Here is a 12,268-nt window from a genome sequence, read left to right as displayed (position 1 = left end):
GAATTTTGGATTCATGATCAGATTATCTATGAATGTTATTTGAGTTTCTTCTGATCTCTCTTATGCATGATTTCATATCCTTGTAATTCTCTTCGAGTTGTGGGTTTTGTTTGGCCAACTAGATCTATGATTCTTGCAATGGGAGAAGTGCTTGGTTTTGGGTTCATACCGTGCAGTGACCTCACCCAGTGACAGAAGGGGTAGCGAGGCACGCATCGTGTTTTTGCCATCAAGGGTAAAATGATGGGGTTTTCATCATTGGTTTGAGATTATCCCTCTACATCATGTCATCTTGCTTAAGGCGTTATTCTGTTTGTCATGAACTCAATACACTAGATGCATGTTGGATAGCGGTCGATGTGTGGAGTAACAGTAGTAGATGCAGAAAGTATCGGTCTACTTGTCTCGGACGTGATGCCTATATGTACGATCATTGCCTTAGATATCGTCATGACTTTGCGCGGTTCTATCAATTGCTCGACAGTAATTTGTTCACCCACTGTGATATTAGCTATTTTGAGAGAAGCCTGTAGTGAACACTATGGCCCTCGGGTCTACTCCACACCCTATTTTCAGCCTTACACTTTTTACTTCGTTGCACTTTCCGCCTTTAGATCTCACTTTGCAAACAATCTTGAAGGGATTGACAACCCCTTTGAAGCGTTGGGTGCAAGCTCGTTTGTGTTTGTGTAGGTACTCCGTACTTGACGAGACCCTCCTACTGGATCGATACCTTGGTTCTCAAAATGAGGGAAATACGTACTGCTCCTTTGCTGCATCACCCTTTCCTCTTCAAGGGAAAAAACAACGCAAGCAAGTCTCCGTCAACGTGTCAATTTCTGGCGCTGTTGTTTGAGAAGTAGTAGGTATCTCACATGAGTTCTCGGTGACGTACACACCTCAACAAAATGGAGTTGTTGAGGGGAAGAACCGGCCTCTCATAGAGATGGCTAGAACGATGCTTGATGAATACAAGATGCCAATACACTTTTGGGCAGAAGCCATGGAAACATCTTGTCATGCCACAAACTGACTCTGGTTACACAAGATTCTCGGTTTCTAACTTGGTTACACATCAAAGTCTCACACTTATTGTGTCTACAATAACTCCACTCAAAAAGTTGAAGAGACAATAGATGTTAAGTTTGATGAATCTAATGGTTCGCAAGTCAAACAACTCCCAAATGATGTAGGATATAAGGAAACTTAAAAAGCCATTCAAGACTTGTCCATCGGCGAGATTCATCCCAAGGAGGTGAAGGAAAGTACTTCATCCACACAAGTGGAAGCTCCTACTTCACATCAAGGCGAACCACAAAATGACATGGAGCAATCCATAAGAGGTACACGACATGATGAAGAGGAGGAAGGAGTACATCATGATGATGCACCTCAACCTTATTCACCACCACCTCAAGGAGATGCCATCTTCAACGACCACAAAGAAGAATATGATGATGAGGAAGCTCCACCATAAAACAAGTAAAAGTTGTTAGGAGGTCGAGCACAAGTGAACAAGAATCGTCCGCTAGATCAAATCTTCGGTGCTTAAAAACCAGGAGAAGCACTCTAAAACATGTTTAGCTAATTTTTGTGAGCATTACTCATTTATCTCTAGAATTCAGCCTATGAAGGTAGAAGAAGCACTTCAAGATAGGGATTGGGTGAATGCCATGCACGAAGAGCTACACAACATCGAGAGGAATGAAGTTTGGATACTCGTGGAGAAGCCCAAGTACGAGCACACCATCATTGGTACAAAAAGGGTGTTTCGGAACAAGAAAGATGAATATGGCCAAGTGGTACACAACAAGGCACGTCTCGTAGCTCAAGGTTATAGGCAAGTCGAACGTATGGACTATGGTGAGACCTATGCCCCCGTTGCTAGACTTGAAGCCTTTTGCACTCTTATAGCTTATGCCAGTAACCATAATATTACTATTTCGCACATGGATATCAAAATTGCTTTTCTAAATGGTGAAATTGAGGAAGTTTATGTCAAACAACATCCCGGCTTTGTGAACCCTAAGAAACCTAATCATGTTTATAAACTACGAAAAGAGCCCCTCGAGCTTGGTACAAATGCATAGCAAAGTTTCTTATTGAAAATGATTTTGAGATTGGTAACGCGACCTTATTCACTAAAAGATTTAATGGTGAATTATTTGTGTGTCAAATATATGTGGATGATATTATATTGGGATCTACTAATCCACATTTTAGTGAGAACTTTGGAAGGTTGATGTGCGAGAAGTATGAGATGTCCATGATGTGTGAGCTGAAACACTTTCTTGGTTTGCAAATCAAAGAAACGAGAGAAGGTACGTTTATCTCTCAAACCTAGTATACAAGGACTTGATTAACAAGTTCAACATGCCAGAGTCCAAAGGAATGAAAAATCCCATGCCTACTAGTGGACATGTTGATCTCACCAAGGAGGACAAAGCGGCTGATCAAAAGGTTTATTGATCAATGATTGATTCATTGCTATATCTATGTGCCTCCCGTCCCGATATCATGTTGAGTGTTTGCATGTATGCCCGATATCAAGCGGCACCCAAGGAGTGTCATCTAAAGTTCATGAAAATAATTGTGAGATACATGATACATACACCAAACCTTGGCATATGGTATCCCAAGTGATATTCTTTTAATCTTGTTGGCTATCTGACTCGGACTATGTCGGAGACAAGGTTGATAGAAAACCCACCTTTGATACATGTCAATTTCTTGGGAGATCTCTTATGTCTTGGTCATCTAAGAAACAAAACTCGGTATCTCTATCTACCGCCGAAGCGAAATACATTGTTGTCGGATCACGTTGTGTGCAATTGCTATGAATGGCGCAAACTCTTAAGGGTTATGGCAGTCATGTGAAACATGTCCCATTTTTATGTGAGAATGAAAGTTCTACTAAAATTTCTAATAATATCGTGCAACATTCTCGAACTAAACATATTCAAGTTCGACATCATTTCATCTATGATCATGCTGGTAAAGGAGATATTAATCTCAAGCATGTTCGTACCGATGAACAATTGAACGATATCTTTACCAAGACACTTGATGAGAGAGTGTTTAGTCACTTGAGGAGTGAATTGTACATCATTGATGCTTCAAACTTGAGCTAGACTCACTCGGATGCATGCAATGATATGAGCTTACTTAATTATTCAATGATGCTATTGATATGACACTATCTTATATCTTAGAAAATTATGCTCCCTTGTATTGCATCTAACCTTTTGTAGGTACTTGGAAGAACTACACTCCATAAGATTGCCATCAACCCAAATCAAAAGCAATGTTGCCATGGCCAAGCATCAACAACCCTCTCTTTGGAGATGGGGGAAGAAGACAACAAAATCATATCCTTGACAACTATTTGATGAATAAATTCCGTCTTGTCATTTGGATATAATATGTGCTTCCTTGCATAACTAACCCATGTATGTTAAAAGTGTATCGAAACAACAAGGATTGCTCCCAACTCAAGATGATCTTCATAAACATTGAGCATCCACAAACAAGTTCACCTACATGCCACGTCACAACATCATTCAAAGGTATGTACTCATATCCTTGATAAAGCTTTACACCAAGTGATGAGGTAAAGCAACTCAAGTGATATGAAGACATTAAAATACTTAACAAAAAATGGTAATCCCATTTGAGCTTATCGATGAGATGACCTATGATCAAGCATTCTTCCTTGGCTCCTTAAGTCAATGTACTCTAATATACGTGAACTAGTCACCGACCAACATCTAGATGAATATTCTTGTATGGTTCTAATTCACTTTGCAGGCTTTCTTCGAACCGTTCAATTCTTAGCTAGTTGTGAAATTTTCTAGCATATCTTTTTGAAAATCATGTGAAAACTTTTTGAGAGCGTTAGCCAAAATATTTGAGAATTTTTATTGAAAAAATGTCCAGGAAGGATTTACGTTTGCTTTGAAGAGTTCCCAGTCTTCAAGTAGCTAAGTTTATATTTGCAACTTGGTCTCTCCGAACTAGGAAAATTGGTCAAACCGACTTTTTCCCGAGGCCCAGGATCATTCTCGGCTCTGTCGAACCATTTTTTCCTTAAAGACTCCGAAATTTTATGCTACATGTGGCCTTAATGATTATCTCATTTTTTCCCTAAAGGAGGAATCCTTCAATAAAGTTCTCAAAATTTCAAAGGGGGAGAAACATTTGGGATCCCTACTGAAAGGGGAAGAAGTTTCAAGGAACCCTTATCAATACTCATGGGGGAGAAGAATCAAGGAACCCTTCACAAAGAAAGAAGAATCCAAGATCCCTTACTCTTAATGAACCCTTACCCTCTAAACTTTTTAAAATTAATGCCAAATGGGAGAGATATATCGAAGCTTCTACAAATCCTACACTTTCAAGGGGAGATATACCATTAAGGAGGAGAGAAATCAAAGGAGGAGAAATACTTTAGGGGGAGAGATATCGAAGAGTTATCTAAGCTTATGCTTACCGAAAGGAGGAGAACTACAAGAAGGAAATTAAAATTAAAATTTGGATGCTTCTTGTATTGGACTTGTCTCACCCTACCTACTCCCAATATTTACATGTTATGATTCAGAGGGAGAGGAAATCCTACATATTCATACTTAGGGGATAAAGTTCTAAATATTCTTGGAGACATATCTATCATCAAATCCTACTTTCAATATGTCTTCCATGTCTTGGTACTATTGAAGCTCTTTGAATCTTTACAATAGAATACTTATGTGTTATCTCACAATTGTTTTCTCAAGTGTATTCCTAGTGCTAAGATGCTCAAAAACCTCAAGGTAAGTATATGCATCATATCCTTGTTTAGGATGATCTCTTATCGCTTCCACATATTGTTTACAAGAGTGAGTCTTGAACATGGAAACATTTCATTCACATATGTTTGATGCATATAGCCAAGATTCACGTGACTTGTGTTGTCCCTTTTACTATGTGGGTGCCCATTCAGTCCAAAGAAAACATCTCTTAAAAGGGGATTGCACATATTTAGGAGGAGGTTGTATTAGTCATGTATCTTTCGAAGCTTTCATATTCTAATGCCTATTTCTATTACAAGCTTTGAGTGTATGTTGTCATAAATTACCAAAAAGGGGGAGACTGAAAACACAAATGCTTCCTTGGTGGTTTTGATAATTCATGACAACATACATTGTCTCTTGGACTAATACTTTTACCTAGTATATTTTAGATATAGTCCACAAAGAGGATTGGCTAAGGCTTGTGAGAAGAAGATCAAGAATCTATATTTTATATTTTGTGAGAAATCACACTTGAGTCCACTGGAAAGCCAATACTATTAAAATGGGATGAAGTGACTATAATTATTTGGTTTCTCAAGTGCTTAGACTTAGCTACCAAAAATACTCACGAAATTCTCACACAAATATTTTTTCCAAAATCATAAATATCCAATATTCGGTGCCACCAAGTATTTCCATTTGAACATACCGAATTTTACATTAGACATATCTCATGACAAACCCTAGAGTCTCGGTACCACCAAGTTCCATTTTAGTGCAACCGATACCAGTACCCCCAGCTCTGTTAACCAACTTCTTAAAATTGGAGTTTCCAAGTTTTGGGAATTTGTCTCACCGGGTTGAGGAAACTAACTAGGCCAACCAAAATTGGTACTACCGAGATTCATATATCGGTCTCACCGAAAAGAGAAAAGTTGCCACATTTTGCACTAGTCGGCTCCACCGAGTTTCAATTTGGATTCACCGAGGTTGGCTCTAATGTTGTAATGGTTGGATTTGTCGAGATGTCTATATATACCCCTCCACCACCTCTCATTCATAGTGGAAGCACTCAGGATGACCAATAGTTGTCATATTTATTTTTCTGAGAGAGAGACACCTACTCATGTGTTGAGAGGAAGATATTCCGTTCCTACCATATGAATCTTCATTTCTAACCTACCCAAGTTTCTTTCCACCCAATATTTCTCTTCTACCCAAGAAAAATCTGTGAGAGAGTGATTCAGTGTTGAGGAGACTATCTTTTGAAGCAAAAGAGTAAGAAGTTAATCGTACTACCACATCTGTTACTTTCTGGAGAGTGGTGTCTCCTAGATTTGTTAGGTGTCGCTTGGGAGCCTGCTACTTCGCGTTGTGAAGTTGAACGAAGAAGTGTGTATGATCAAGGAGATCGCCTACTTCGTGAAGATCTACCCTGAGTGAGTCTAGTCCTTCATGGACATAAGCCGTGATGGAATAGACAAGGTTACTTCTCTGTGGACCCTTTGTGGGTTGAGCCCTCCATGGAATTGCATGACCATTACCCTCTGTGGGTTGAAGTCTCCATCAGCGTGGATGTATGATAGCACCACCTATCGAAACCACGCCAAAAATCACCATCTCAATCTTTGTGTTTGATCTTCCTAAACTCTATTCCTTAGTTTACATGTGCATGTCTTTACTTTCCGCTGCTATACTCATAGACTTGCATCTGTAGGGTGTGTTTGACTCGCTATAAATTCTAAAAATTTACCAGCTACTAAAATTGGGAAAAAGGCTAGTTTTAATTTGTCAAGTAGTCTATTCACCCCCCTCTAGACATCCCTTCTAGTGACTCCACACGATGGGATCCATGACATCACGAGGAGCTCCAGAATGGTCTGGAGGTAAAGCTTTATGTATGAGAAGTCATATTGTGGGTTCCACAAATTGTTTGGGTTTTTTGGTATAGTATTTGGAAGGTTCTAGATGATTCGATAGTAGGGCTCACTTGCATGGGGGACCCACGTGCACACGGTAATACGTCAAGGCCCCACACACCTTGTCTAGGTGCACCAAGATCCCCCCTAAAAGGTATACACTACTGCAGGATGCTCCAAATGCGACACTACAATGAGAGACCCTTCGATGAAACTATGCCTGATGTATTAAACGCAAACTGTGTTGTAAAAAACCCACAAAAAGATGCAAAATATTTGCGATGGCGGAGACATAAAAGACGATTCAGATTAGAGTAGCGTGTGTGATGCGTAGGATACGATTCACTTGAATGAACTGTTTGCGATGGGGCAAAACAAGAGAAACGTGCAGCCAGATGAAGGTGTGTGCGATATTCGACAAACAGTTCACTCGTATGAACTATTTGTGATTAGGCAACGCAACAAAAACAGTCAGCCAGATCAAGGTGTGTGCGATATACGACATACGGTTCACTAGGACGAACTATTTTCGATTAGGAAACACAACAAAAACGGTTCAATTTAGCAAGATGTGTGTGATATGCGGCATACAATTCACATAGATGAACTATTTGCGATGAGCGAAAAGAACACAAACGATTTGCAGTGAGAAAATATAACACACACGGTTACTACCGTTAATGGTTCGAGAGTAGAGCTCAGCTGCATGGGGGGCCCACATGCAGACGGTAATAGGTCAAGGCCCCACACCCGTGGTCTAGGTGCACCAAGATCCCCCCTAAAAGGTATACACTACTACAGGATGGTCCAAACGCGACAATACAATGAGAGACCCTTCGATGAAACTATGCTTGATGTACTAATCGCAAACGGTGTTGTATAAACCCATAAAAAAGACACAAAACATTTGCGATGGCGGAGACATAAAACACGATTCAGATTAGAGTAGCGTGTGCGATGCGTGGCATACGGTTCACTTCAATGAACTGTTTGCGATGAGGCAGAACAAGAGAAACGGGCAGCGAGATGAAGGTGTGTGCGATATAAGGCAAACAGTTCACTTGTATGAACTATTTGCAATTAGGCAACACAAGAAAAACGGCCAGCCAGATCAAGGTGTGTGCGATATACGACATACGGTTCACCAGGACAAACTGTTTTCAATTAGGAAACACAACAGAAACAGTTCAATTTAGCAAGATGTGTGTGATATGCGGAACACAATTCACATAGATGAACTATTTGCGTTGAGCCAAAAGAACACAAACGATTTGCAATGAGAAAATATAACACACACGGTTACAACATGATTGTATAATCTCATTAAGCATCCAAATACATATGAGACTACACACATAACATTGGCGCACACCTCAACACACTATTACATGTATAATAAACTTACCCTACTAAAAGTATAAATATTTTGGCACAAAGTGAGTATGCAAAACAATCAACACATCATCTAGTTCCTGGGACGCTTGTCGCGACCATTCTGCTTGTGGCTCGATCCCTCGACATATTCAGGTAGGAGGGAGTTCCTCATGTCGACGATCCTCCTGAACGTCTCGTAACATGTGTACGCTTCCTTGGTCGCCGTCTGGAGGTGATGTTCATCCAGTCTCTTCGCCCAAGCCATGTGCCAGGAAACCTTGTTCTTCTCCCACTCAGCCTTCATGCCTCCATAGTAGGGGTCGATGATGGCCTCGGCCAGGTCAACATGGTTGTCCATGCCCTTCTTGCTGCCCGAGGTCTTGTAGTGGCCGCGGATGCCGGCAAGCTTCTTGCAGGCCAAGCCTGAAATCTTTAGCACCTTTAAATTGTTGGTGGTGTCCACCATAGCGAACATGTAGTCGGGGTTGTGGAAAACCTAGTAAAATGCTCGTAAGGCATTGTGGCCAGGCCGTAGTGGTAGAGGAAAACATGATGGTGCATGCACAACTGTGCGACGGAAACCTTCTAATCATGTCCGGCACGACCACCGGTGTAAGCGAGGTCAAAGCCGACCACTTTGTACTTGTCATCCTCAACAAGCAACCGCTCCACAGTGTTGATGGAGTCCTCCACCATGACTGGGTCGTTGGTGTACACCACCATGAGGTCCATCTTCCTCACGTGGGTCTCCACAAGATGCACGCCGAACTCCATTGCAACGCTACTATATATCCTCTCTATATGCGTTGTCAAGGGTGTGCTTATTATGTTGTGGGGCATCATCGAAAGTGTGAAGAGATTATGTTTAATGGCCGCGAGTATAAATGGGGGTCAGACGTCCTGGAAAACTGGCACAGGGCGACGCTCATGGCGCAACCGCATGTGTATGGAGCCCCGAACGTGATTGAGGGTAGGCCCGAACCGTTGACAAAGCGTCGTACGGTTCACTCGAATGAAGTGTTTTTTATTAGAAACACAACAGAAACGGTTCAGCTTAACAAGATGGTTTGTGCGCCGGCCCCAACCGCTAGCAGAGCACGCATGGAGGGACGTGACCTGAGCGCGACTTTGCGCCTAAACGGCGATGAGAGCACACGAAGGGACGCGAGGAAAGCGCGTTGCGGCCGCCTAAACGGCGAGCAAGCACATGCATAATTACTGCATATAACAGCAGAACATAGCCATACGAAGGTGTGTTTCGGGCTTCGAGCCTAGAACCATCAATAAATTTTAAGCTTGTTTATCATCACATTCTAGATTACCACGCAATAAGTAATTGGAAATCTCTCTCCATTGATCAAACCTAAATGTGTTCACACTTAGCACCGGGCTATATAAACTACCCACTCAAAAATTACTTCTCATTTTCTCTCCTCGTCACCCACTAAACAGTTCTTTCCTATCAAGTCTTTCCGCCATGACCGGTTGGAGGAGTTTCGGGTCGACATATAACCAGGGAGAAAAGACCAAAGCCACAAAAGCAATAGAGAGGTCTCGCCGCTGCGCAACTGATGCAACATAGATGTCCTCGCACGCTGCGGAGCCCTTGAATGAGCTCTTACCGGTAGACTAGGTCTCTCGCAAGCACACTCGCTGCATCGGCGAACACAAAGGAACGGCGGTGCTAAAGTCCTTGGCTATCGATGATGCTAGTCTTGATCGCCTAATTAGGCATGAGGAGCTGGTCGACAGATTGGTGAAGCTACTCAAGATTAGCGATTCCTCGGCTGGGAAGGTGACCAGCCTCGTCATGCGACTCATGGGTGACAATACAAAGTTCCTCAAGGAGCTCGCCAAGAAGGAGGAGGAGGTCGTTGGCTAGAAGAAGCTGTATGAGCAGAGCAGTGCCTCAGGGATGGCACTAAAAGCGGTCGTCGAGGAACTTATGGATGACTTGAGGAAGGTCCGCATCGAGCGCGAGTAGGAGGTGGAGGAATCCATGGCTGTTGTCTAGCAAATTCATGATGATTTGAAGGAGCTGGGGGAACTTTTCGCCCGGGGATCCATCGAGGATTAGAAACAGTAGCGACCTAGATCATTTTCTGCGATTTTCTTCTTCTCTTGTCCCTGTGTCTTTCGTGCCTTGCGACGTGTGGCATTTAAAATTATTAGGAAAATATAATACAATTATTAGTCGTGCCATAGTAAATTTGTTCTTGTATTATATGTTGCCATTTTATTTTCTCGTCGTATTATTCGTTGCAGCATGTGGCATTTTAAATTATCCAGAATACGATTTGGAAACAAGCTAAAATCACATTCTAAGCGAGGCACGAACAAAACAACTTCGTAACATTGAGCGAGGCCATGGGATCACAAGCAAACACCCTCCTTCCAAATGCTTTAATTAACCACATGTTCAATAGTAGCTCGGGCTGCTCGCACACGTCCCATCGAGCCTGCACGACAAACTCCTCGAGCTTTTCCCATCAGATCAAACAGTTGCACGCACACCATCGACTATGGTTAAATTTTTGCACAAAATACAAAGATGACCAATGATCCTGGACCGAGGTAGTACTCTTCAATAAAAAGAGACGTGTGGCTGCACTTAAATTGGTATAGGAACACACATGATTCACAAAATACAATCGTTTGCGATAGTAACGTGTCAGCATTGGGTATTAATGTGTGCACCTTGTCTCAAATTGGATGACTTTTTTACCAGGGCATATACGTGCCATGTCATGAAACCATGCAAAGTTTCATGATATTTGGGTGATTTATTCAGTTTACTGGGATTTATAAACCAAGATTCTCAATGTTTCAGGACGACGAGACCTATCTAATTCATTCACATTCCTTCAGTGTGACCTAAACATTTACCCAAGGACACATGTATAATTTTTGTAGACAACTTGGTGGACTGGGGCATGTATATGTAGCCATATTTGAATTAGAAAACAATACAAGGTAAGAAGAGGTATCAATTAATTAACATTTTGCCATGTTCCTTACCGGAACCACGAGGGTTCCTGTGATAAGCTCCTGTTTGTAAGAGTTTTGTAATAAAGATTGTCCCAAATTGGACAATTATCTTACCACGACATATATGTGCCATCTTGTGACACCATGCCAAGTTTCATGATTTTCTGGTGAGTTTTGGATTTACAGAGACATAAAAACTGAGATTCCCCGTGTTTGAGGCCGAGCGAGGACCCTGATATGGTTGTAATCCATTCACATTTCTTGCATGGGACTTAAACATGCAACCAAGGACACATGTAGGATTTTTCTAGACATTTCAATGCATTGGAGCATGTATTTTAGTTCAAATTTGAATTATGGACATCATATGCCTAGAAAACTCAATTAATGTATAAAAAAGCCAAACGAACCCTGAATAATTTCAAATTTGAGCATGAATCTGAAGTTGTCCCATGTTACCTATAGAAAAAAATACAATGCGAGAACAGGCAGCGATTATCATTTTGCCAATAAGGTGGACACGTTTCCCTATCGGAACCACGAGGCTTCTTGAGAGAGAAGCTCCGGTTTGTAAGAGCTTTGTAATAAAGCTTGCTCCAAAATGGACAAGAGAAATTCCATGACAAATATGTGCCATGTCATGACACCATGCCAAGTTTCACGATTTTTGGATAAGTTTTTGTTTTACGGGATCTTAAAAACCGAGATTCTCAATGTTCGAGGCCGGACCACACACCGATATGGTTGTAATCCATTTCCATTCCTTGCATGGCACTTAATAATGCACCCAAGGGCAGATGTACGATTTTTCTAGACATTTTAATGCAACGAAGCATGTATTTGTAGTTTAGTTTTGAATTATGGACATTAAATGCCCAGAAAACTCAATTAATGTATAAAAAGGCCAAACGAACCCAGAATAATTTCGAATTTCAGCATGAATCTCGTGTTGTCCCATGTTGCATGTAGAAAAAATACAATGCAAGAAGAGGGATCAATTATCGTTTGGCCCACAAGGCGGAGACATTTCCCTATCGGAACCACGAGGCTTCTTGAGAACGAAGCTCTGGTTTGTAAGAGGCTTGTAATAAAGCTTGCCCCAAATTGGACAATTTTGTTTCCATGGAAGATATGTGCTATCGTGACACCGTGCCAAGTTTCACGATTATCGGATGAGTTTTGGATTTACGGTGATTTCAAAACCGAGATTCTCATTAT

The sequence above is a fragment of the Hordeum vulgare genome, chromosome 6H, assembly GCF_904849725.1.
Source record: "Hordeum vulgare subsp. vulgare chromosome 6H, MorexV3_pseudomolecules_assembly, whole genome shotgun sequence".
NCBI lineage: Eukaryota > Viridiplantae > Streptophyta > Magnoliopsida > Poales > Poaceae > Hordeum > Hordeum vulgare.
Note: the sequence above shows the minus strand (reverse complement) of the source record.